This window comes from Cibotium barometz, chromosome 2, assembly GCF_041138505.1.
Source record: "Cibotium barometz isolate CiBa-2024 chromosome 2, ASM4113850v1, whole genome shotgun sequence".
Lineage (NCBI taxonomy): Eukaryota > Viridiplantae > Streptophyta > Polypodiopsida > Cyatheales > Cibotiaceae > Cibotium > Cibotium barometz.
This window is the reverse complement of record NC_141047.1, coordinates 52600288-52625092: the sequence shown is the minus strand read 5'-3', so window position 1 is coordinate 52625092 and position 24805 is coordinate 52600288. Positions and strand designations below refer to the sequence as shown.

The 24805-nt window shown below is 44.1% G+C and overlaps 1 pseudogene; it reads right to left on the bottom strand.

The window, feature by feature from the left end:
• Positions 1-896: 896 nt before the first annotated feature.
• Positions 897-2533, bottom strand: LOC147641221 (UDP-glycosyltransferase 85A1-like; annotated as a pseudogene).
• Between the last annotated feature and the right edge of the window lie 22272 nt (positions 2534-24805).

The following is a 24805-nucleotide window of genomic DNA, read 5'->3' as shown; positions in this document are numbered from 1 at the left end:
ATATCATCTTTGAGGAGGCACAAAAGGATGAGAACATTGTTGCACATGCCCAACCAAGAGGATGCACTTCCCTCCCCAAAAGCTTGTGGCAAGAGAACATCAACTCTGAGACGTGGGGGGATGCGCACGAGCCTTAGCCTTCCTCGTGTGGGTAGCTACGTGTCATTGTCTTCTAACAGGGTAGAAGATAGACATGGGCGACATCGAGGCCAAGGCGGGCAGTGAGGAGACTTGAATGGAAATTGTACATATAACTCTTGAATGGAAATTGTACATATAACTGGTACCTTTGAAGACCGCATCACGAGAAGTAGCAAGAGGTTGACGACAATAGAGGACAGCAAGAGAGAGATTATTGGAGAGAGAGAGATTATTGGGGACGCAACAAGAGAGGAATTGATGTGGTTATGAGATGAGATGACGGTTATAAAAACTTTCATTAAATAAGGTTGAAGAAATCTAATAATACCTTAGCACTTTTAAGGTTTTCCTATTACGCCTCTTACATAAATTAATGAAAAAACATTTCTCCTTCGTTAGTTATCCGCCCCTACTTGATGTTTCATCCTTGTATGCCTCCTTGTCTTTTTTGTAGGTTCAAATTTACGACACACACTCTCGTTTTATAAAATGTACTAGTACTTTTATATTTGATGTTTCATCGTTCATTGCTATAAAACAATCGAAGGCAGGCCTATTATTGCAGAGAACATTTTCGCCTATTGAGAACATCCCTTCAAAAGAAACCAATCATCTTTCCTACGTCGAACCTCAGTACTTCGAGTATGGATGTTTGTCTCTCGAAGACAGGCCTATCGAGAGCATCCCCTCAAAAGAAACCAATCATCTTTCCTACTACGTCGAGTTTCAAAGAATGGATGTTTGTCTTATCTGACAAGATTATCTTATGTATTCATGCCTACCTAGGAGAAAGCCTTAACGACGGCCTGGATGTTGCTGTGTGATGATCCTCCGGGCTGCAAGCTGCGGTGTGCGGCCTCTCTGAGCTTGCTAGCATTCTTCCGCAGCGTCTTACCCTCCTCGCCTTCCATTGCAGCCCTCACCATCTTCTCCACCTCGCTTCGCTTCGTCGCACAAGGCCATCTTCGGCTTGGAACCTGAGCCCCACCTTCCATTCCTCCACCACAAACTTGGCGTCGAGCCACTGGTCCGCGAAGTAGGGCCAGCAGAGCATGGGGACCCCTGCGGAGATGGCCTCGGTGGTGGAGTTCCATCCACAGTGGGTAAGGAAGCCGCCCACGGAGGGATGGGAGAGCACGCGGAGTTGGGGCGCCCATGACACTATGTAGCCGCGGTCCTTGGTATTTTCTCGGAACTCTTGTGGGATGCTGGAGGCGTCCGCCACGAGGTCTGGGCGAAAGGCCCAAATGAAGCGCTGCCCACTGGCTTCCAGGCCGGCAAGCAGCTCCTCAAATTGCTGCTTGGAGAGGAGCGTGATGCTGCCGAAGGAGATGTAGAGCACGGACTGTGGCGGCTGTTCATCGAGCCACTGCAAGCACTGGTCCTCTTCCTTCCACAGGCTGGTGCTGCTTTCCCCCTCCAATTCCTCGATGAGCGGGCCCACTCCGTAGATGGCGCAGGGCCGTCGCAGGTGGTGGGGCAGGGCTTGGAAGGCCGGGGCCTCGAGCTCCTCAAAGGAGTTGACGACGATGGTGTGGGCGCTCTCGTAGGCTATCCGGCACGCTCGAAGAATGGCAGGGTAGGATTGCTCCGTGTCGTCCACTACATGCTTCATTGATGGCATGTCAGCGTTGCGGAGCGCGGGAAGGCCTGGAAGGTCCTTGCGGAAGAGATCTGCTGGCCTCTCTCGATGGATGCTGGCGTGCATTGCTGCCAAATATATAGAGCCGGCAAATGTCGTGATCAGAGACAATGACGATGTAACTAATTGTGACTGGAGCAACGAAAGGAAATTTTAGCTTACCGTCTTCCAAGGGGATGAGGCCGTTGTGGATGTGGAGCAGGAGGAGGTTCAGGCTTTGGCTGGACGGGAACATAACGATCCTCGGGAGGTTGAACTTGTCAACCACCCTCTGTGCCGGACCGGACATGAAGATGTCGGAGATAACACACGTGACAGGGGGGCCTTCCTTGTTGATGTGCTCCACCAGCTGCGCGATGGGACCACTCAACCCCTGCATCGCCTCGAGGAAGTCCGCCATACTCATCCGGAAATCATTGGCCAGGTCCACCCCCTCGACAGGTATGCTAGCTCGGCGTATATTGCTGGGCGGCGGCGCTTGCTTTTCATCTACGTGCTTGGCAGGCGGGTGCGGCTCCTCCTCCAGCTGGACGATGCGCTGGTGGATGGGGTCGATGTTCACGAAGGTGATGAGGAAACCATGGGAGGCCAGCGTCTTGCAAAAGCGCATGAGCGGGTTGATATGGCCTTGGGCGGGCAAGGGGATGGCTACTGCGTGCGGCTTAGTTGAGTGAGCGGCGGCGGCGGCGGCGGCCATTCTGGAATACAATGATAGGGAACTGGCTGGCTAAGGTAAAGTAGACAGTGATGAGTTATTGCTGCAGATCGAGGAGAGGAACTGTGATTTTATAAGCGAGGGCAGTCTCCGGTCTCTACTACTCCATCACGAGAGAAGGGAATCTATAATTTCTTAATCGTTTCGAACGTCTTTCTTCATCGTTTGCACTCTACTTCTGTCGTCAGGCCCTTCATCACACTAACGCATCTCCCACGCAAAGCGACCCTTGCTTGCTAGCGCGACTCGGTCAAATGGAAAAGGCTTGTGGCTTTTGCGACATGAGATATTTAGTGGGAAAGTGGATTACTCCATCGGCTTACAAAGATATCATATATTTAGTGGGAGAGTAGATTACTCCATCAGCTCATAACCCACCCGGCTCCCGTGATGGGACCTAACCGTTCTACCACTAGACTACTCGCCCCTGGCCCTTCAAGCCTTCACTTCCAACAAAAGGCTTCACTTCTTTAAGCAAGCCTTCACTTCCAAAAGGGTTGATGTGTTACTTTTAAGAAAACATATCTCTCTCTCAACCTTTGAGCGCTGGTTCCTTGAGCTCGCTCACACTTATTTTTGGGTGCACACAATGCACATTCTTACGCTTGTGCACACACTCTCTCCCTAAGTCTCATCTCTATGAAAACCTTATAGAAGGTTTGTACCTTGAGCTCGTATTGTTTTGATTGCCCAAGTTCATATTTTTTCTTGGGTGTGCACAGTGCACATTCTTACGCTCGTGCACACGAATTCTTGCACCTATGCACATCTTCTCTCACTGGGACTCCTTGAACTCTTTCTAAGTTAATGTGGGGGGAAATAAATGTCTAATGCTCGAGGTGGGATTCACACCCATGATCTTAAACTCCACATTAAGTTGCATCCAATAACCCAAAACATATTCATTTAATTAGGGCTTCCTCATGATAATGGATTGGGTATGAGATGCTTTCGTGAACCCATCACATGATGGCAAGTGCTGCATGAAGGGAAATATAACCCATTATGGCAATGAGATATTCACTTTTAAGATCTACAATATGTCAACAAAGATCTTCATTATGCCAAAGAAATAATTATGGATAAGATGTAAGAAGTTGGGCCCATTGAGCATTCACAATGGCTATCTCCGATACTGGTCATCTCCCTAAGAAGAAGATCGATACGATCTGCAATTGTATAGCCTACTTCTGACCACTCAATAATTGCATTATCAAGGATGGCTTCCCTTCATCGACATCTGTGTAGACTTCACACCACTCAATCAATGCATGATCAAGTATGGCTTCCCTCGAGAGAGAGCCTTGGAGGGTGTAGCGGGAGTCGCGTGCTCTTCTTATCCATGGATGGCTTCAATGGCTCCAAGGTATAGCGCTTGACCATCTAGATAGGCTCAAAACACCTTTTATCATGTAGTAGAGTACCTATACATATGTTATGATCCCATTCCACCTCTACAACACCTTGGCCTCTTTCTCACCATGAAGATTGTCAGGCGTTTTTCTGAGAGATATTTTGAGCTTGTCTATATATGGATGCATGGCCTATGTGAGAGTTTTGCTCGGGAATGCCTTGGCAGGTGTACAGGGTGGACGGTTTGGCTGTGGGTTTGTTGCAGGCCTGAGGTCCACTGGAGATGATATCAGCGTTCGGCAGCTTGGTTGTGTATATGTCCCTTTAAATGAACGCGCACTCAAAGCTGTATTCAAGTGTGTGGAAAGCGTGGGGAGCAATTAATGATTAAAGGGCCAAGGTAGCCTTGTAGATGGTGTGGAAAGGAAGGTTTGGGAGGACGTAGCTTTGAGCATTGGTGTGAAAGCATAGATGGTGACCATCTTTTAGGCAAAATAGAAAAAAATAATAGAAGGTTGGCGAAGGCGTGGAAAGGCGGGTGATGCGCAGCTGCAGGCAAAGACAGGTGGAAACGTGAAGGGCCGCCGTGTGGCCGCCGGCTGTAGAGGGGGGAGTAGTCGACTGTATCACAGAAGGGAGCAGCCCGCAGGTGTGAGCATAGAGAGGTGCTGAAGGGCAACGACTAGAGTGTGCAGAGCTGCTAGGGGAGCCGCCTATGTGAAGCTGGGGGCCTCTGGGTGCGCAGCTGACTAGCGGAAGAAGACCGCCTTGCGGAGGGCTACAGAGACAGGCGAGGAGGTGTGAAGAATCGACAGGCCGCCTCGTTGAGAGAGAAGATAGCCCTGGTGATTCAGCGAAGAATAGGTTGCCGCCCTGGGGGTCGTCAGTGAGAGAGGGTCGCTTGCAATCGTTGACGCAAGCAAAGAGGGAGCGGCCTCTGAGTGTGCGCAGGTGGTGGCGCCAACTGCAGTGGGAAGACAGAGAGCTGGCAGAATGCTGGCAGTGAAGTCGTGATGGAACACGTCGACAGCAGCAGGCCGGGAATACAAAGGAAGCGCAGGTGGTGGCGACTAAGGTGCCGGCTGTAGAGAAGGAGCTGTGGGGGCAGCAAAGAGCAAAAGAGAGCTAGGAGGCGCTGCTGCGGTGGCTGGTGCAAACAAAGTGAAGAGTATAGCAGACTAGCGAAGGGTGGGTGGTGAACTGTGAGAAATGTTCCAGCCGGTGTGGCTGGTGGTGCCCCCCGTTCGTGGTGTTTTATCAAAGTTTCAGAGGTGAAGGGCTATAGAGGCATGGTTCTTTTTTTCTTTTTTTCACCTCACGTTCTTCTGGTGCCCCCACTGAGGATCTTTCTTCAGGTTCCTTCAGTTTATAGGTTGCCTTCAGTTTACGATGGTGAAAATCAGTAGAGTTCTTCTTCGAATGAACCAGAAGGTGAAGAAGCGATAGCTAGAGTCAATGGATGAAGTCCAAGCACATTATTGGAGATTTAAGAGTCTGCTTGGGGTGCTTGAAGCGGATTATGGTGTGGTTTTGACCAGGAAAGAAGTGAAGTTTCTGTTTCTTGGCACGTTGCCTATGCAATTGGGCATCCAGATGGCCTGTATGAATTTTGTGAATGTGAAGAGTATGGTGGCATATCTCCTGACATTTCCAAAACAAGATTTGCATGCTTCCACAGATTGAGAAGCTGATGATTCGTCTAGCGATGATGGGGATTCAAACTCTTTTTCCAGGGATGTTTATGATGGAGATAACAAAATGGTGGTGAAAAGTGATGCTTGTAAGGAACAGGTACAATCGGAAGAAAGGCATGATGAAGAGTTGTTTAAAGATGAAGTGTTTGAAATAGGGATTCGGCAAATCGATCTTGGCTACGAAGAGAAGCAAGAGTGCTATTGTTTAGATGAAGCTTTGTGTGAAGTGGGGACGGATGAGGTCCATTTTGATGAGGAACGGAGTGCATCTAAGGATGTGCTGAATATGGATGTTGCAAATGATGCCAATCCAAGTGTGGAGTTAGATTTTGAGTGTGTGCCTGAGGGAATAGGTGGTTTGTTTGATGATAAGGGGCTTGACAGCTACTTTGTGGAGTCCATGAGTGAGGGGGTGACTGCAAGTAGTGGGCCGGAGGAGCCTGAAGAGACTGTGTGCAGGTCATGATGCCCGAAGAGATGGATTGTCAAAAGTCAGTGTCAGAGACGACCTCCAAGGTGACAAACCCTAGTCTTGTTAAGGTTGAGGAAGTGAGTGTTGAGTGTGTGCAACTGGATGTGGCGGGACACTGCAAAACGAGTGTGAGGAGAGTGAAGTTGGTAGGAATATTGAAGAGCTGGACACTGAATTGGAAGCGCTCTTGGATGAAGCAGCCATGGGGTTTTTGGTGTGTGGTGATGAAGTGCCAGTGCTGGTTCCTTCTTGTTATGGTGGAGATCAATTGGGAATTCCCCTAGTAGATGGGTGTCATCTTGATAAGCGTGAATATGGGAGTTTGATTAATAATGATGCAGAGTTTGATGCTATCTTGGATGGTGTACCCGAGGACTTTGTATGCTTAGGGGACCTGGAAACTAAGCAAGTGAGTGAGTGTTCTGGGAGTTTAAAGGTTTGTGAAATTGTAGAAGAATTAACTTGTGAGTTTGGAGTCCTTTGTACGGAGGATGCTAAGAAAGAAATTATCAGTGGTGGGGCATCAAGTGTTCAAGTTCCTGAGGAGGTTGAGCTGTTGAAGGGCTTTCGAGATATTGATGGCAAGGTGGAGCCAGACAACTCCCTTGTGAATGAGAGTGTGTTTGATGTGCGGGGAGAATACGCAAGCACAGTGGTGGACGGGATGTCTGCAAAGATTTTGGACCTAGCATATGTAGAGATGGATTCAGGTTCGCGTGATGAATTCCACTATAAGTGTGAAGGGCAGGTTCCAGATGGGTTTCCAATGTTTTTGGAAGAGGTGTTTGGTGAGCCTGTGAATGTGGATAGCAATCTTGGACAAATGGTCCCCTGTAAAGATATGCAGCAGCAGCAGTGGAAAGTAGATGGGAGTAAGCAGTTTGATGATGCCAATGCATGGTGTGTGGGAATTGATGATCATAGATTTGCAATCTATGCATTGGGTTACCTGTTTTTTGCGGGATCAATTCTTATGCGGGCCTTGTTTATTACACTTATGCGTGGAGAAGCAATAAGGTTTAATTGGGATCCAGGTGGTAGAGTTGTTTGACAGCAACTTGAAGTGTTATACATAGTGTTGTACATATGGTGTGGTTTGTGCATGGTTCGCAACCGTTTTTTGTGGGGTTTTAATGGTGACTATATAGGATACAGTGTTAGAGGATAGGATTTCCATTGAAGGGTAGCCTTTTGTGGACATGGACTTCGGTCTTAAGATGCTTTTTGCTGCTGGAGCATGAATGCTCTAGCAGGTTGGGGGGTTGGCAAAGTATGTCAGGCGTTTTTTTGAGAGATATTTTGAGCTTGTCTACATATGGATGCATGGCCTATGTGAGAGTTTTTCTCGGGAATGCCTTGGCAGGTGTACAGGGTGGATGGTTTGGCTGTGGGTTTGTTGCAGGCCTATCCGGTGAGAGGTCCACTGGAGATGATATCAGCGTTCGGCAGCTTGGTTGTGTATGCGTCCCTTTAAATGAACGGGCACTCGAAGCTGTATTCAAGTGTGGGGAAAGCGTGGGGAGCAATTAAAGATTAAAGGGCCAAGGTAGCCTTGTAGATGGTGTGGAAAGGAAGGTTTGGGAGGACGTAGCTTTGAGCATTGGTGTGAAACCATAGATGGTGACCATCTTTTAGGCAAAATAGAAAAAAATAATATTATTGAAGTGTCCAGCAGAGGAGACCACGTGGAACTTTGCCTTGATGCCAGCGCTGCGGCCACCACATGGTAGAAGGTTGGCGAAGGCGTGGAAAGGCGAGTGATGCGTAGTTGCAGGCGAAGATAGGTGGAAACGTGAAGGGCCGCCGTGTGGCCGGCTGTAGAGGGGGGCGTAGTTGACTGTATCACAGAAGCGAGCAGCCCGCATGTGTGAGCATAGAGAGGTGCTGAAGGGCGACGACTAGAGTGTGCAGAGCTGCTGGGGGAGCCGCCTACGTGAAGCTGGGGGCCTCTAGGTGCGCAGCTGACTAGCGCAAGAAGACCACCTTGCGGAGGGCTATAGAGACAGGCGAGGATGTGTGAACAATCGACGAGCTGCCTCGTTGAGAGAGAAGATGGCCCTGGTGATTGAGTGAAGAATAGGTTGCCGCCCTGGGGGTCGTCATTGAGAGAGGGTCGCCTGTAGTCGTTGACGCAAGCAAAGAGGGAGCAGCCTCTGTGTGTGCGCAGGTGTTGGCGCCAACTGCACTGGGAAGACAGAGAGCTGGCGGAACGCTAGCAGTGAAGTCGTGAAGGAACACATCGACAGCAGGCCGGGAATACAAAGGAAGCGTAGGTGGTGGCGACTGTGGTGCCGGCTGTAGAGAAGGAGCTGCGGGGGCAGCAAAGAGCAAAAGAGAGCTAGGAGGCGCTGCTGCGGTGGCTGGTGCAAACAAAGTGAAGAGTATAGCAGAGTAGCGAAGGGTGGGTGGTTAACTATGAGAAATGTTCCAGCCGATGGCTGGTGGTGCCCCCGTTCATGGTGTTTTATCAAAGTTTGGGAGGTGAAGGGCTATAGAGGCATGGTTCTTTTTTTCTTTTTTTCACCTCACAAAGATCTTCCAAAAGTATCTCAATTCATGGATGGCTTCAACGACTACAATCACGTTGTGAATTGACCACCTAAACAGGAGAAAAACAACTTTTGATACATACTAGGGCACATTAGGAGGCATTTAAACTCTAAAAGGGTCCTTTTAATTAACATCTCATTACGAATGCACCAACTGGAAAAGAGGAGTGTGCACATTCTATCCACTTGAAAAGTGGCAGGAATCTACATATGCTCATGGCTGTTCCTCAACTCGTGGGCTTGCTGCAGAAGCTGGTCCACCTCAATCTCCTCCATATTCTTGTCCTGCATATGGACCTTCCGCACCCGTGATACTCTTGCACGACCAGCGAATGCCTTTCCACCCTTTCTACCTTTTCCAATAGATGGTTGTCCCTCACCTGCATATACTGGCTCTTCAGCATTGTTGTCAATCTACATATGCTCCTGGCTGTCCCTCAGCTCATGGGCTTGCTGTAAAAGCTGATCCACCTCAATCTCCTCCATATGCTTGTCTTGCATATGGACCTTCCACACCTGTGATACTCTTTCATGACCAGCCAATGCCTTTCCACCATTTCTATCTTTTCCAACAGATGGCTCTCCCTCACCTACATATGCTGGCTCTTCAGCATTGTTGTCAATTTGCATATGCTCATGGTTGTCCCTCAACTCGTGGGCTTGCTCTAGAAGCTGGTCCCACCTCTTTCTCAAGCTCCATAGACTTTCATTTCTGCAAACAATGGACCTGATCCAAAAATTCATCTACATGGCGCTCAATCTCCTCCATGTGCTTCTCTTGCATATGGAGTGCATCTTTAATGAGCTCATCAACCACGTGGTCAAGACAGGTTGAGAGCGGTTTGCTGCTACACATCTGCCTTACCTGACATACCATGCTCATCCAATGTCTCATCAAATGAAGCTTGTATAACATTGTCATCCTCATCATCAAATGGAGCTTCTATAACATTGTCATCCTCATCCAGCAATGTTACATCATCATCAAATGACGTGTGTACTACATTGTCATCCTCATCACCATTGATTGCATTATCATCCTCATCACCAATGTTGTCATCATCACCACCTATAGACACTGAGGGTTGTTGCACGTATGTAGATTGAGGCGGGGTACACAGATCAACAATGTTTACTACTTTCCTGGCTATCTTCGTAGCATCACCTGTAGATAGCACAACCACCATGTACAAACGCTTAGCATAAGTACCAAGCAAGCAAATAGGAGAAGCAAAAGGATTGCATCTTAAATAGATAAACTTATATTGCCTTCGTGTTTCCTTGCATCCATTGCACCCGCAGCATAGCCATTGATAAAGAACACACCCTCCGTAGATTGCACGTCTACATTGGGTGCATGGGCTACAAGAGCCTTTATGGCTTGTGCTCGAGTACCATCCTCAAATACAATGCCACCAAAGTTAGGCAAGGGTCTACATGATGATGCTTGAGGCTGCTTATTGCGGAGTTCGGGGATTGTCTCCAAACCATGTCCGCACAGATGTTTGTTCATACGACTCTTCGAAAAAAAACAACGTTGGACACCCGGTATATGGCGACAATCCCGTAGCTTGTAAAAGAACCAAACTATCTTATACCTAGTGTAGATGCGCTCCTCGTAGTGCAAAAACACATAAGTACATATGCATAGACACAGACATACAAATGCTACTACCACATAGACACATACACTCATATGCATGCACAAACACATGCATGGGCACACACATGCACAAACACATGCATGGGCACACACATGCACAAACACATGTATGGTCACACACACATACACAAACACATGCATCAAGACATACACATACATTCATGTGCATGGACACACATTTCCACATGCCTACACATACATTCACATGCACTTGATTGCACACACATGAACGGACACAAACATATGTATGAATAGCCATCCATGGATACACATGAAAAAACACATCTATGCACAAATGCATGTGTAAGTGTATGGAGACACATGTATAGACACTTACCTGGACACACACACATGAACACATGCATACACATGCATACAATTACACTCACATGTAATGACACAAACACATGTATGGACAGCCATGAAATGCACAGCCATGTTTTCATGTGTGCGTGTGTATTACACACATGAACAAACACATGTATGGACACATGTATGTATGGACAAATGCATGGACACACATGTATGGACACACACACACACACACATACGTTCACATGCACACACATGCAAACACATTCACACACATGTATGGACACACATGTATGAACACATGCACACACATACGTTCACATGCATACACATGCCCACACATGCAAACACATTCACACACATGTATGGACACACATGTATGAACACATGCACACACATGCAAACATATTCACACACATGTATGGACACGCAAGTATGAACACATGCACACACATACGTTCACGTGCAGACACATGCCAACACATTCACACACATGTATGGACACACGTGTATGAACACATGCAGACACATACGTTCACATGAATACACGTTGTCGTGCCATGGCATGTCTATGATGTGAAACCGTGCATGTGAGGCCATCTAATACACATCCAGATGCATGGGATTAAGTGCCATGACGAGTCGTTATATGATGCCATGTACATATGTTCATATTGTAGATAAGGTTCAATAAGATGAGCTGAGGCTGAGCCAGGTTTCGAAGCCTTTGACAGTGTGGTGTGAATTGTGGAGGATTTTTTTTATGCTTATGGAGAATTTCGGAGCTAGCAGATACCTTGTGCCTTGATAGGACTGGATTATGCTTGTGGTTCGACTACTTTATTGATTCCATGAGATGGTGAATTGCTCATAAGCTGTGCCTACCATGGTTGAGTTGATATTAGCACTGAGATAGAGAACTTTATGGTACATAATGGTTGGAGTCTTGATCGTATGCTTTAGATGGCAAAAATCATATGTGCAATAAGGATGCCAAATGGAGCTTCTTTTGATGAGGCGTGAGAAAAACCCTTAGCAAGGTTATGGTGAAAAGGAGTTTGATTTTATATATATATATATATATATATGGTCAACACTCCAAAATAGAGGAAAAAAGTCACACTCCAAAACAAAGAAAAAAGGAAATAGTAGGCGCACTGAGGAAAATTAAAATGGGTAATGCGCGATTTCAGCTGCAAAAGGGCGTGGGCGCCGACTTCCTCGCGGGAATAACCAGAAAAAACCAGAGAATTGCGTGGGGCTTATCAGAAGAAGTCTGCAGAGAAAAAACCAGGTGACAGAGGCGACACGACCAGAGAGATTCATTTCATGCATTTATCGACTGTATATGGCGTGTTGGTGCTTAAATTAGAGAGCTGAGCTGGTTCTATCTAATGATATGCTTACTACAAATTCACAAACCCAACTATGCGCCGGCTGTACGCTGCCTGCAGTGAAGCGTGGAAAGAATTTTTTTCAAAGGAATTCGAATGAATCGCTTTTCCCCGCCTTCAGATAAGTAAAGCTTGATAAAATCTCTTTATTTTTCCTACCTACCTCTTGTAAATACACGATGCCAACAAACCTTCAAAGGTTTTGTAAAAAATATAAAGGGTGGATTTTGATATGAAGATATGTGAGGATATTCCATCAAGTGACATGGAATCAAAGAGTTAGAAATACAGCAACGACTCTAGTGAGAATTGATTTTGATTCTATCTTAGTGGAACTAAATGCAGGCCATGGATTTCTTTTAAAATCATATGAATATGTTAAAGTTATGCCATATATCATTTTGTGTTTGTGAGTTGTTGGAATTTTAAGCCAGATTTTCAGGTGATAAAGAAAATTATGAGATGTTGGGAATGGTGACAGTGGATGTATGGAATGAAAGGGGTCACATGTATGTTGGAAATACTTAAAGGTTATGTTATGCCTACATGTGATTAGCTGGAAAGTTTTGGAAAAAGAAGCCAGTGAATCTATGCTTGGAAAGGGATAAGCAATTGGAACACGAATTCGAGGATGGATTTGTCCTATGCTTTTTGGGAAATTTTGAATATGAGTTTCCTTGTTAGGTTTGGCACCAACTCTCACAGCTAGAAGTCTCGTACTTTCCTGGCTACTCCGCACACATCACGACAGCTTTTTGGTGAACCCGACGTGAAACTGCTGGGGTGAGAGTGTGGTGAAATATACAGGGAAGCTATGGCTGAGAATTCTGAGGGTCAGGGGGTTCATTTTGACCCTGGAGTTATGCAGATGTTTCAGATGTTTACCATGTACATGCAACAGCAACAAGCTGCTGAGAGGGGACAAATTTCCACGACCAAGGCATTACAATCAATTGTGAAAAAGGTGGATCAATTTGATGGGAAGGACATTACAAAGTACCTGGGCAATTATATAAAGGAGATGGAGCTAAACAGGGTGACTAAGGAGGATATGGTTCGAAGTTTCGAGCTGGTATGCGTTCCTGAAATAAGAGAGCGCATAAAAGGATTGCAAACAGCACAGGGTGGCAGAAATTGGAAAGAGTTCAAGCTTGCTTTAAAGGATGAATATTTCATGGAGGATTCTGAGCGAGTGACCAAACGAACTTTCTTGGAATGGGTCACAAAACCTAAAATGGGAATTTCTGCCACAGAATTGCTAAGAGAGTTTGAGAAGCGTTATGCCCAGCTGTCAAGGATAGAGCGTGCAACTTTGGACAGAGAAAAAACAGAGCTCTTCTTGCAAGCACCTGGGAAAGATCTCCAGGAGAAATTGGAAATCCTCCTTGAGGATAAGAATACAGAGCAGGGATTAAAGAGTGATTGGAATGATGTTGAGGATGCAGTCACTATGTTAGCAAAGCGGCAGCGAAGGAGGGATAAAATGGTGATGGGCTCTGTAACCCCCATAACTGCTGTCACCCCTGAGAATCTATCCAAACCAGCTGCTACAATTCCAAAGATAGATGGGCCGATGGATGAGCTTATCAAGGGTATGCGTGACTTAAAGTTGAAGATGTCCAGGATTGAAGAAAAAGGTCTACCATTGGGGCAGGCTTCTATGCAAAGGCCTCAAAGCAAAGAAGGGTTTACATATAGATGCATATGGTGTGATGACCCAGAGCATGCAAAGAAGGATTGTGCTAGCTATAAAGAAGCTCTTAAAAATCAACTTGTGTTTTTCAAAGATGGGAAAATCCATCTTACAGAGACTGGTCTTCCATTGAGTACAAACTTTGGGAAAGGAGGGATGAAAAAGCTGGTAGAGGATATGGCTGCTAGTCATGCCATTTCTATGGTTGAGGCAGCAACCTATGGATTAAAGGTTGGTCAATTAAAACAGGGATTTGAGAATGATGAGGATTATGAGAATGAGGATTTTTGGACATCAACAATGGAATTAATTGCGTCAAAGAAAGTGTCAAAGCAAGCTTTGCATGAGGCAGGTGATTGTATACGTCTTGAGACTGGCTGGGAGGAGCCTGTGGATTCTTTATCCATTCATGCCTATATTGCCAAATGCCAAAATAATGAGGCACAAGTAGAGGAGAAGCGTAAAAGGGAAAATGAGGAAGGAGGGCCATCAAAAAGAGTTACACGTGGAAGTGAAAAGAAGGATCCTGGGCCATCACATATGCCTCCACAGCATAGCAAACCTCCACAGGATGTTTCAATGGAAGAAGTGCCAGCAAAAATGAAGGAGAAGGGTAAAGGGAAAAGTCCACTCTATAAGCTTCAATCTGATATTGAAGTTGCAACAGATCTCAAAAAGGTACTTGAAGAAAGGATTCTAAACAGCAGGGTGGAATTCACACTAGGGGAAGTCTTGGGGATTGCAAAGAAAGAATTTCATGATGAGATAATTGATATTATACGAAGAAAAAGGCAGTCCATAATTGAATCTATTCCATCACAAGGGGAGGCAAGCACTTCCAAGACTCATGGAGTACAGGTACAGAAAAAGGAAGAGAGAGAAAATGTGGTGGAATGTAATCACTCTACTGATGGGGCACGACAAGTGCGCTTTGTGGAAGAGGATGATGAAAAAGAAGTTCTTACAAAGAGTCATTACTCCAGGAGCCATTGGGCAAGAGCAACCACTGAAACCCTTGTCAAGATAGGTGATTTGGAAGAGCCATATGTCGCTCTAATTGATCATGGGTCTGAAATAAATCTTATGGCTAAAAATCTCTACAACAAATGTAAGTGGCCAATGGATGTGGATCATGGGTGGATGATTAAAGCAGCCAATAACTCATCTGGAGAGCTTTATGCAGCATGTCCAAATGTAAGGGTAACTATAGGGGATGTGAAGGATGATCAGAATTTCTTTGTTTAGGAGATGTCATCGTATCCCCTTATCCTTGGGCAACCCTACATTACAGCTGTAAGGATGGAAACAAAGGTTTTGGATGATGGTTCAGCATATGCAAGAATAAGGAGTAAAGATGGCAAAAAAGCTGTTCAGTTTTTGACAGTTTGCATTAATCATGAAAGGAATCGTGAGTCTCTTCGGGCACAGTCACTCCCAAAGATAAACAGAGAGTTTATGAATTACAGGGAGATGAGGGATTTTGGCCAGGTGCCATTGTAAAGCGGGATTCCAATGGTACAAGGGGAAATGAGTTCTCGCAGGACTCAATCAATGTAAATAGTTTTTCAGCGAATTTTCAGGGATTCTCCAGCTATGGGTCACTGGTTTTTGTAAAAAGCAAGGATTTGAAGCGTGGCATGCAAAAACATATACAAAATGAACAAAAAAGTTTTGAGCAGTGTGGTCTTTTGGGGAAGAATGAGTTTATTTCAGGGGTGCTTGATGAGGTGTCATTTATAGATACTATGGATGTGCTTTTTGATATGGGAAGAGCATGCTTACAGGGTGGAAATGAAATGATAAAGGTGTCATCTGTGGAGATGTATGATATAATCCAAGAATTTGAGGGGGTGGAATGTAAAAACATGAATTGTGAGATGGATGCTCATGTTGATACAAAGTATAAAACGGTTGCAAAGAAGGTGAAACCAGTTGCCTTGCCCTTGCCACCGGGAAGCAAGGAGAAGATAGATGAAGCTTCTATGCAGCCAAATTTTAGAGATCCGAAGAAAATTGGGCATAAATTTACTCAAGAAACTCTAAAAGAGCTGAAGATTGGTGAGAAGGATTTTCTGTTGCCAGTTGAAAGGGAATGCTTTGAGGAGATGCTTGTAAAACATGGGAAAGCCTTTGCTTTTTAGCCACATGAGATAGGCTGTGTTGATCCAAGTGTAACAGCACCAATGGTGATCTTTACTGTTCCACATGTACCCTGGAACCTGCGGCCAATTCCAGTACCAAAGGATCTCTTGCCAAAGTTGATGGAATTACTAAAGGAAAAGATTAGGATGGGGATCTTGGAGCCTTCATGTGCCCCATATTCCAACAGATGGTTTACTGTACCAAAGAAAAATGGGACATTGCGCTTTATTCAAGACATGCAACCTGTAAACAAAGTCACAATCAGGAATGTGGGAGCAGGTCCAATTGTGGATGAGTTTGCAGAAGCATTTGCAGGGAAAGCTATATACTCTATGGGTGATCTGTATTCGAGATATGATCAGTTCCAGCTGGATATACAAAGCAGGGACTTGACCACAATGAGAACTCCTTTGGGATTAGTAAGGATGTGTACCTTACCACAAGGAGCCACCAACTCAGTGGCACATATGATGAATGGAATGAATAAAGTCTTACGAGACTTCATACCACAAAAAACTATGCCATTTTTGGATGATGTGCCAATAAAGGGTTGTCATGAGAAAGACAAAGATGGGGATTTGGATTCAAAAGGGTGCCGCAAGTTTGTGGCAAATCATATAAAGGATTGTGACATGATTCTATCCAGGCTTGAAGAAGTGAATCTTACTTTATCTGGGCTGAAATCAGTGTTTGGGGTTGGTGAAGTGTTAATAGTGGGACATCTTTGTAGTACTAGTGGACGCCGTCCTTGTCCAGCCAAGATAGATGCAATACAAAGAATGAAGGAAACATGCATTAATGTTACAGAGCTGAGGAGATTTCTTGGAGCATGTGTCTTTTATGTTATTTGGATCCCACATTATGCACATGTAGCAGATCCTCTTTATCAACTTTTGAGGAAAAATCAAAAATTTCTGTGGAGTGCAGTACATATTAAAGCTATGCGGAAGCTGAAATATTTGCTCCAATCATCACCCACTTTGAGAAAGGCAGATTATGAGTGTGGCAGGCCTGTGATTGTTACAGTTGATACTAGTCCTACTGGGATAGGATGGGCAGTAGGGCAAGATGATGAGGATGATCATAGGTATGTAATTAGATTTGGAGCAAAGGTATTAAGCTTTCGGCAACGAAAGTATCCACAGATCAAGAGAGAATTATGGGGGATAGTCACTGCTCTAAAATGTGAAAAAGAATATCTTATTGGGGCATCTGTACTTGTGGAAACTGATTGCTTGCCACTTCTTGGGATGATAGCAAGTTGTACCACTCGAGATATTGCAATGCTTAGGTGGATTGCTTATATCAAGTCACTAAATCCTGAGTTTGAGCATATTGCGGGAAAAGATAATCCAGTTGCAGATATGCTATCAAGAGCTAGGTATGAAGATGAGAAAGAGATGATTAGTGACATTGATGATGTGGGTACAAAGTTCTATACTACAGCATATGCAAAAGGGGATCATATTTGCCTATCAAATGCACTTGAGTCTTTTATTGAGGAAATATATGAAGGAGATTGGTTGCTTATTGGTCAATATTTGAGTACTCTGACAAGGCAAGAAAATTGGTCTGACTCAGAATTTAAGAGGATCCGCAGAAAAGCATATGGTTATTTCCTAAAGGATGGGTATCTCTGGAAGCATCCTAAGCAGAGGAATGCTATGCCACAGAGAGTCATATGTGATAAAGAGACTCAAGGAAAGCTTGTGAAAGAATTCCATGAGAGTCTCTGGGCTGGGCATAGAAGTGTGTGGGCCACCTTTACCAAAATAAAGGAAAAATATTGGTGGAGAGGAATGTACAAGGATATTTCCCAATATGTGGAAACATGCATAGTATGCCAAATGTACTCAAATGTGCGGCATCGTGATGGCTTGCAACCAACCTACCCACCTGCCATGCACTACAAATGGGTAGTGGATCTAGTTACAATGCCTTTGGGAATTTGGCAGATGCGGTATATAGCACTTGCAAGAGAAGATTTGACAAATCAGGTAGAAGGGCGTGCTCTTAGAACAAAGAGTACGGAAACAGTATGCAAATTTCTCTTGGAAGATGGATCTGCCGATATGGTTGTGTTGGGAAAATAACACCTGATAGGGGTGAGCTAGATGTTGAAGAAGCAAGGGAATTCTTCTCTAGAATTGGTATCAAACTGTCCCTAACATGTGCTTACAATCCTGAGGGCAATGGAAAAAGTGAGCGAGGACATCCTCCAATCATTAAAGCTTTGGCTAAGGCATGTAGAGAAAGAATGAGAGAGTGGCCAAAGCTGCTACCATATGCCTTGTGGGCTGACCGTACAACTCATAGCTCAGTGACAGGATACATGCCTGCAGAATTAATGTATGGTCAGAAGCCAGTGATGCCAGTTGAAGAAGTAGTTCCAACTTGGAATGTATTGCCCTGGGTGGAAGGATTGAGCAGAGATGACCTCCTTGCCTTGCGAATAAGACAGTTGGAGAGGAGGCCTGATGATGTAGAGCTTGCTAAAGCTCGCTTGAAAGATGCAAGGCTGAAAAATAAAGAAAGATTTGATAGTAGACACAGACTCCGGCCAAAACCTATTGAAGAAGGTGATTGGGTTCTAATGTATGATAGTATCCTTGACAACCAATTCACTGTTCAAAGAAAATTTGCAAAAAGATGGTTTGGCCCTTACATTGTCAAGCATGCGCATGGAAATGCCACGTATACTTTGTGTGAGCTTGATGGAACAGAAATAAAGAATCTTGTTGGCTGGCAAAAGAATCAAGATATTTAAAAGAAGGCATGATAATGATCCTTTTGATTCACAAGAGATTCACGATGAGAGGCTTGACAGTGGTAGTATGGATATGGTTGAAGAGGAAGAGGATGATCTTCCTGGAACTGCAGAAGATGAAGACGACATCCAGTTATATGTGGACCTTGATGATGATTTGGCACATACCAGAGGATGTGCAGGTTTAGAGGGGGTGGATGTCGTGCCATGGCACGTCTATGATGTGAAACCGTGCATGTGAGGCCATCTAATACACATCCAGATGCATGGGGTTAAGTGCCATGACGAGTCGTTATATGATGCCATGTACATATGTTCATATTGTAGATAAGGTTCAATAAGATGAGCTGAGGCTGAGCCAGGTTTCGAAGCCTTTGACAGTGTGGTGTGAATTGTGGAGGATTTTTTTTTATGCTTATGGAGAATTTCGGAGCTAGCAGATACCTTGTGCCTTGATAGGACTGGATTATGCTTGTGGTTCGACTACTTTATTGATTCCATGAGATGGTGAATTGCTCATAAGCTATGCCTACCATGGTTAAGTTGATATTAGCACTGAGACAGAGAACTTTATGGTACATAATGGTTGGGGTCTTGATCGTATGCTTTAGATGGCAAAAATCATATGTGCAATAAGGATGCCAAATGGAGCTTCTTTTGATGAGGCGTGAGAAAAACCCTTAGCAAGGTTATGGTGAAAAGGAGTTTGATTTTATATATATATATATATATGGTCAACACTCCAAAATAGAGGAAAAAAGTCACACTCCAAAACAAAGAAAAAAGGAAATAGTAGGCGCACTGAGGAAAATTAAAATGGGTAATGCGCGATTTCAGCTGCAAAAGGGCATGGGCGCCGACTTCCTCGCGAGAATAACCAGAAAAAACCAGAGAATTGCGTGGGGCTTATCAGAAGAAGTCTGCAGAGAAAAAACCAGGTGACAGAGGCGACACGACCAGAGAGATTCATTTCATGCATTTATCGACTGTATATGGCGTGTTGGTGCTTAAATTAGAGAGCTGAGCTGGTTCTATCTAATGATATGCTTACTACAAATTCAGAAACCCAGCTATGCGCCGGCTGTACGCTGCCTGCAGTGAAGCGTGGAAAGAATTTTTTTCAAAGGAATTCGAATGAATCGCTTTTCCCCGCCTTCAGATAAGTAAAGCTTGATAAAATCTCTTTATTTTTCCTACCTACCTCTTGTAAATACACGATGCCAACAAACCTTCAAAGGTTTTGTAAAAAAAATAAAGGGTGGATTTTGATATGAAGATATGTGAGGATATTCCATCAAGTGACATGGAATCAAAGAGTCAAAAATACAGCAACGACTCTAGTGAGAATTGATTTTGATTCTATCTTAGTGGAACTAAATGCAGGCCATGGATTTCTTTTAAAATCATATGAATATGTTAAAGTTATGCCATATATCATTTTGTGTTTGTGAGTTGTTGGAATTTTAAGCCAGATTTTCAGGTGATAAAGAAAATTATGAGATGTTGGGAATGGTGACAGTGGATGTATGGAATGAAAGGGGTCACATGTATGTTGGAAATACTTAAAGGTTATGTTATGCCTACATGTGATTAGCTGGAAAGTTTTGGAAAAAGAAGCCAGTGAATCTATGCTTGGAAAGGGATAAGCAATTGGAACACGAATTCGAGGATGGATTTGTCCTATGCTTTTTGGGAAATTTTGAATGTGAGTTTCCTTGTTAGGTTTGGCACCAACTCTCACAGCTAGAAGTCTCGTACTTTCCTGGCTACTCCGCACACATCACGACAACGTGCAAACACATGCAAACACATTCACACACAGGTATGGACACATGTATGAACACATGCACACACATACATTCACATGCATACACATGCACACACATGCCAACACATTCGCACACACATATGGACACACATGTATGAACACATGCACACACATGCAAACACATTCACTCACATGTATGGACACAAACACATGCATGGATAGCCATGGACACACATGCAAACACATTCACTCATATGTATGGACAGCCATGCACACACACGTGTGGAGACACACATGGACCCATGCATGGAACACACACATGCACACATGGCTGGACACACACACATGGACACATACATAAACACATGTATGGACACCCACACACATGAATGGACAAACCCATGCACCTAGACAAGCACAAACCCATGCACATAGACACATGTATGGACACCATACACAAGTACATCTCCATGTTGACACAACAATAGACTCCACACCGACAAGTGTCCATACAAACATGCCCATCGCCAAATTACACAAGAAACAAGTAATGAAAGACACAAGAGCATATAGTCTAAAAGCCAACCTCATCAAAGTACCTCCAAACGATATATGCTTCATCGTCCGACAATCCCTTTTTGACCCCCCAGCCACCAATGTCATCAGGAATCACGCTTTCATCTGGAATTGTTGACTCGTCGGCCGGTGGAGTTTGGAATGGCCTTATGCGTTCACCTCTCTTTGGATTTTTGGATCTTCCCCTTGGGGGTTTGTGGCATGTGTTTTCCTTTGCCACGTGTAGCAAAAACGGGTGCTTTTCCATGCTTGGTAGAGATTGGCATATTCACAGCCGACATGGGCTTAGATGCGGCCATTACTTTTTCTCCGGTGTCTCTGAGGTGGAACACACATAGTTGCCCGTCTTCTTGGAGCAAAGGGGATGGGCAAAAAAGGGGAATCTTGGAGCAAAGGGGAGGGGCAGAAACGGGAGCAAAGGGGACGGGCGCCAAATGAACCAGAGGAGGGGAGGGATGATTTCGAATCAGGCAGCATGATTCGAAATCTATGAGCATGCAAAAGTATGCGAAAGGACCCTCACGATCTGACTCGACACACATAGTCGTCAACCCTAAAACTACCTAATGTTTACTTTGCATGCAAGTAAAAATAGCACCGACAGCAAATTTTGGTGACAGGCTGACCGACTGTGGTGGGCCTACGTTCCACGGGGGTGCCACGTACACAAGAACCCCAAAATCTACCTAGAGCCCCTTTGTGATATGAGATATTTCATGGGAAAGTGGATTACTCCATTGGCTTACAAAGACGAGATATTTAGTGGGAGAGGATTACTTCATCAGCTCACAACCACGTAGCTCACTGGCATCGAACCCGGCCCCATAATATAACCTGACCGTTCTACCACTAGACTATGCGCTTGTGGCCCTTCAAGCCTTCACTTCCCACAAAAGGCTTCACTTCTTTAAGCAAGCCTTCACTTCCAAAAGGATTGATGTGTTACTTTTAAGAAAATATATCTCTCAACCTTTGAGGGAGGGCTCGTACCTTCAGCTCACATTTATCATTTATTTTTGGGTGCACACAATGCACATTCTTACGCTTCTGCACACATTCTTGCACTCTCTCCCTGAGTGTCATCTCTATGAAAACCTTATAGAAGGTTTGTACCTTGAGCTCATATTGTTTTGATTGTCCAAGTTCATATTCTTTCTTGGGTGTGCACAGTGCACATTCTTACACTCGTGCACACAAATTCTTGCACCTCTGCACATGTTCTCTCATTGGGACTCCTTGAACTCTTTCTAAGTTTAATGTGGGGGGAAATAAATGTCTAATGCTTGAGGTGGGATTCACACCCATGACCTTAAACTCCACATTAAGTTGCATCCAGTACCCCAAAACATATTCATTTAATTAGGGCTTCCTCATGATAATGGATTGGGTATGAGATGCTTTCATGAACCCATCTAATGGCAAGTGAGCTGCATGAAGGGAAATATAACCCATTATGGCAATGAGATATTCACTTTTAAGATCTACACTATGTCAACAAAGATGTTCATTATGTCAAAGAAATAATTATGGATAAGATGTAAGAAGTTGGGTCATTGCGCCCATTGAGCATTCACAATGGCTATCTATATCTCATAGTTTTTTACTAATAAACCTTGTACTCAGTCAACTCTTCATCTTATGTGGGCATTTACTCATTTTTGGGTTTTTTTTTTCATTGGATTTATCTCCTCTCGATACTTGGATTAATCCAATTGGTCCATAGGAACCTTAATTGGACCATAATCCAAAAATTTCTGAAAATCTTGAACCTTAGGCTAAGGTCCTTTATACACATTTTTAATTGATTCCAATTGCGCATTGGAAAGTTCTTTTTGAATTCTATTTCAGGGGAAACCATTTTAGACACTAGGAGGATTTTTATATCCAAAAATATCTCAATTTTGGATTATCTCTCTCTAGACATTTTCTCTCTCCATGCCAAAACAGGGTAAAACAGGATCTTTCTTTTATTTCAGAGAGGGGAATAATTAAAAGATCAGAAGGGGAGGTTCTTACTCCTTTACACCTCAAAAGCTAGAGGGAGGAATCTTACACCCCACATTCTTGTTTGTCCTAATGTGCGAGCTTTCGATCCATATTTTCGTTTTATAGTTTGATGAGTTTTTGTGTTTATGTTTGTGCACTTTTACAGGCGGACCCAATTTTTACATCTTTTTCAATGAAAATGAACATGTAAAAAAAACTCAAAAGAATCCAAATGCATGTACAAATAGTCATTGGATATAGACACGTCAAAGTTAGTGTCTAAAATAGCATCAAAACAAGCATCAACAATTAAAAGTTTTGGATGGTTTTTTTAATGCAAATTTTGACACACTTATCGGAGATGACAAAACAAATGGATGCACCATTATGCCAGCAGTGAAGAGTATATGCATCAACTATACTCAGATTTCACAAAACATACATTTTCATTACTTTAACCAATTTACATAGCATCTTTTATTTAAGGTTACAATATATGCTCAACCGGTTGGAGCTGACAAGAAAGTACATAAACCAACCGTCCTATACATAGTGCCTTAAGAGAAAGGCCGATGGCCTCAAGGTTTGGCATTGGTCCCTAAAAAAAACGTTCATAACACAAAAAATAGAAAATGGCAAGTGATGCAAAAGTTTATTATGCGTGCAAAGTGTAGAGTGCCTACCATATCGAGACCACATCTATCCAATTGACATTGATACCCTCTCTCAACTTGCTTGAGGAGGGCATGCATGCCGTCCTTTAAGTCATACCTCACCTCCTAATCATTTGTTGCACATCCCACCACTCTTTGTTAGAAGCATAAAAATCAACTATAAATACTTGCTTGCACAAGAAATGCACATATTGTGCCAAAAAAAGAGAGAATGATTACTATTTGTACTTACAAAGTAGGTGTGGAAAGCACCCCTCCCAAGATGGGAAATTTTTACACTCCATCCACTTAGTTGGCACCTCCTCCTGTTGGTACTTGTGGGGGTTTGCATTGTACTTCCTACACTCCTCGACCCAAATCCCTTGGTGACAATACCAAGGCCTTTCTCCCCCCTACCTTCACCTTGTGTGTAGTGATATCAATGCACCACTACTTCATGACATCTACCATGTGGTCTTTCATCCACCTGGGATGGACCTCTTCCCTTCATGGGGATAGCCTAAAGTAACTCTTGATCTTTTTGATGATGTGGTCCTTCTTTTCTTGTTCTAGTTTCACCATTCATTCATAAAGTCATGGGTGAAAACTATTTGGCATAAATCACGAATGCAAGTATTCACCTTGTTGCCTACATCTTCGACGAGAACTACATTACCCTACACTACTCAAAACTGGTTATGATATGCATTGGATATACATGAGTTAGTGTAGTGTCAATGTGTGTGAGCATGGTGTCCCCTCATAACTAGAAACGGGTGGGCACTCACATGGAGGGGTAGAAGCATCTGTGGCACCACCATGGCAACAACTCAATAAGCGCTCCCATCTTCTACGCACTGCAATTGGTTCCTATGACCTCTCATCACGGAGTGTCCAGAGCATGACTTGTGTGGTGGCCCGGGTTGTGATGGTTGTGAAGTGCTAACCCTTCCCCTAAAGTATGCTTGAGCCATATCCCTTTTCTCTAGGCTCATTTATGTGATGAAATTAAAAAACTTGTCGCGAAACATTGCCTATCGGTAGGCATGGTGGAGATATTGGGGGTTTATGTGGGTGTGTTGTTTGGTGTGCAATCCATGGTCTACACACACACAAATACAAGTGGTTATGTGCATGATTATGCAAGTGTTTAGTATTTAGGGTTTATGCAATGCATGGCAAAATCATGGGACATCCTCATGCCCATGTTTACACCATCACTCTAAGGAGAGGAGCATGGTCATGCTTAGATCTCCCTACCGAAAGCTTACATCAAGGTAAATTT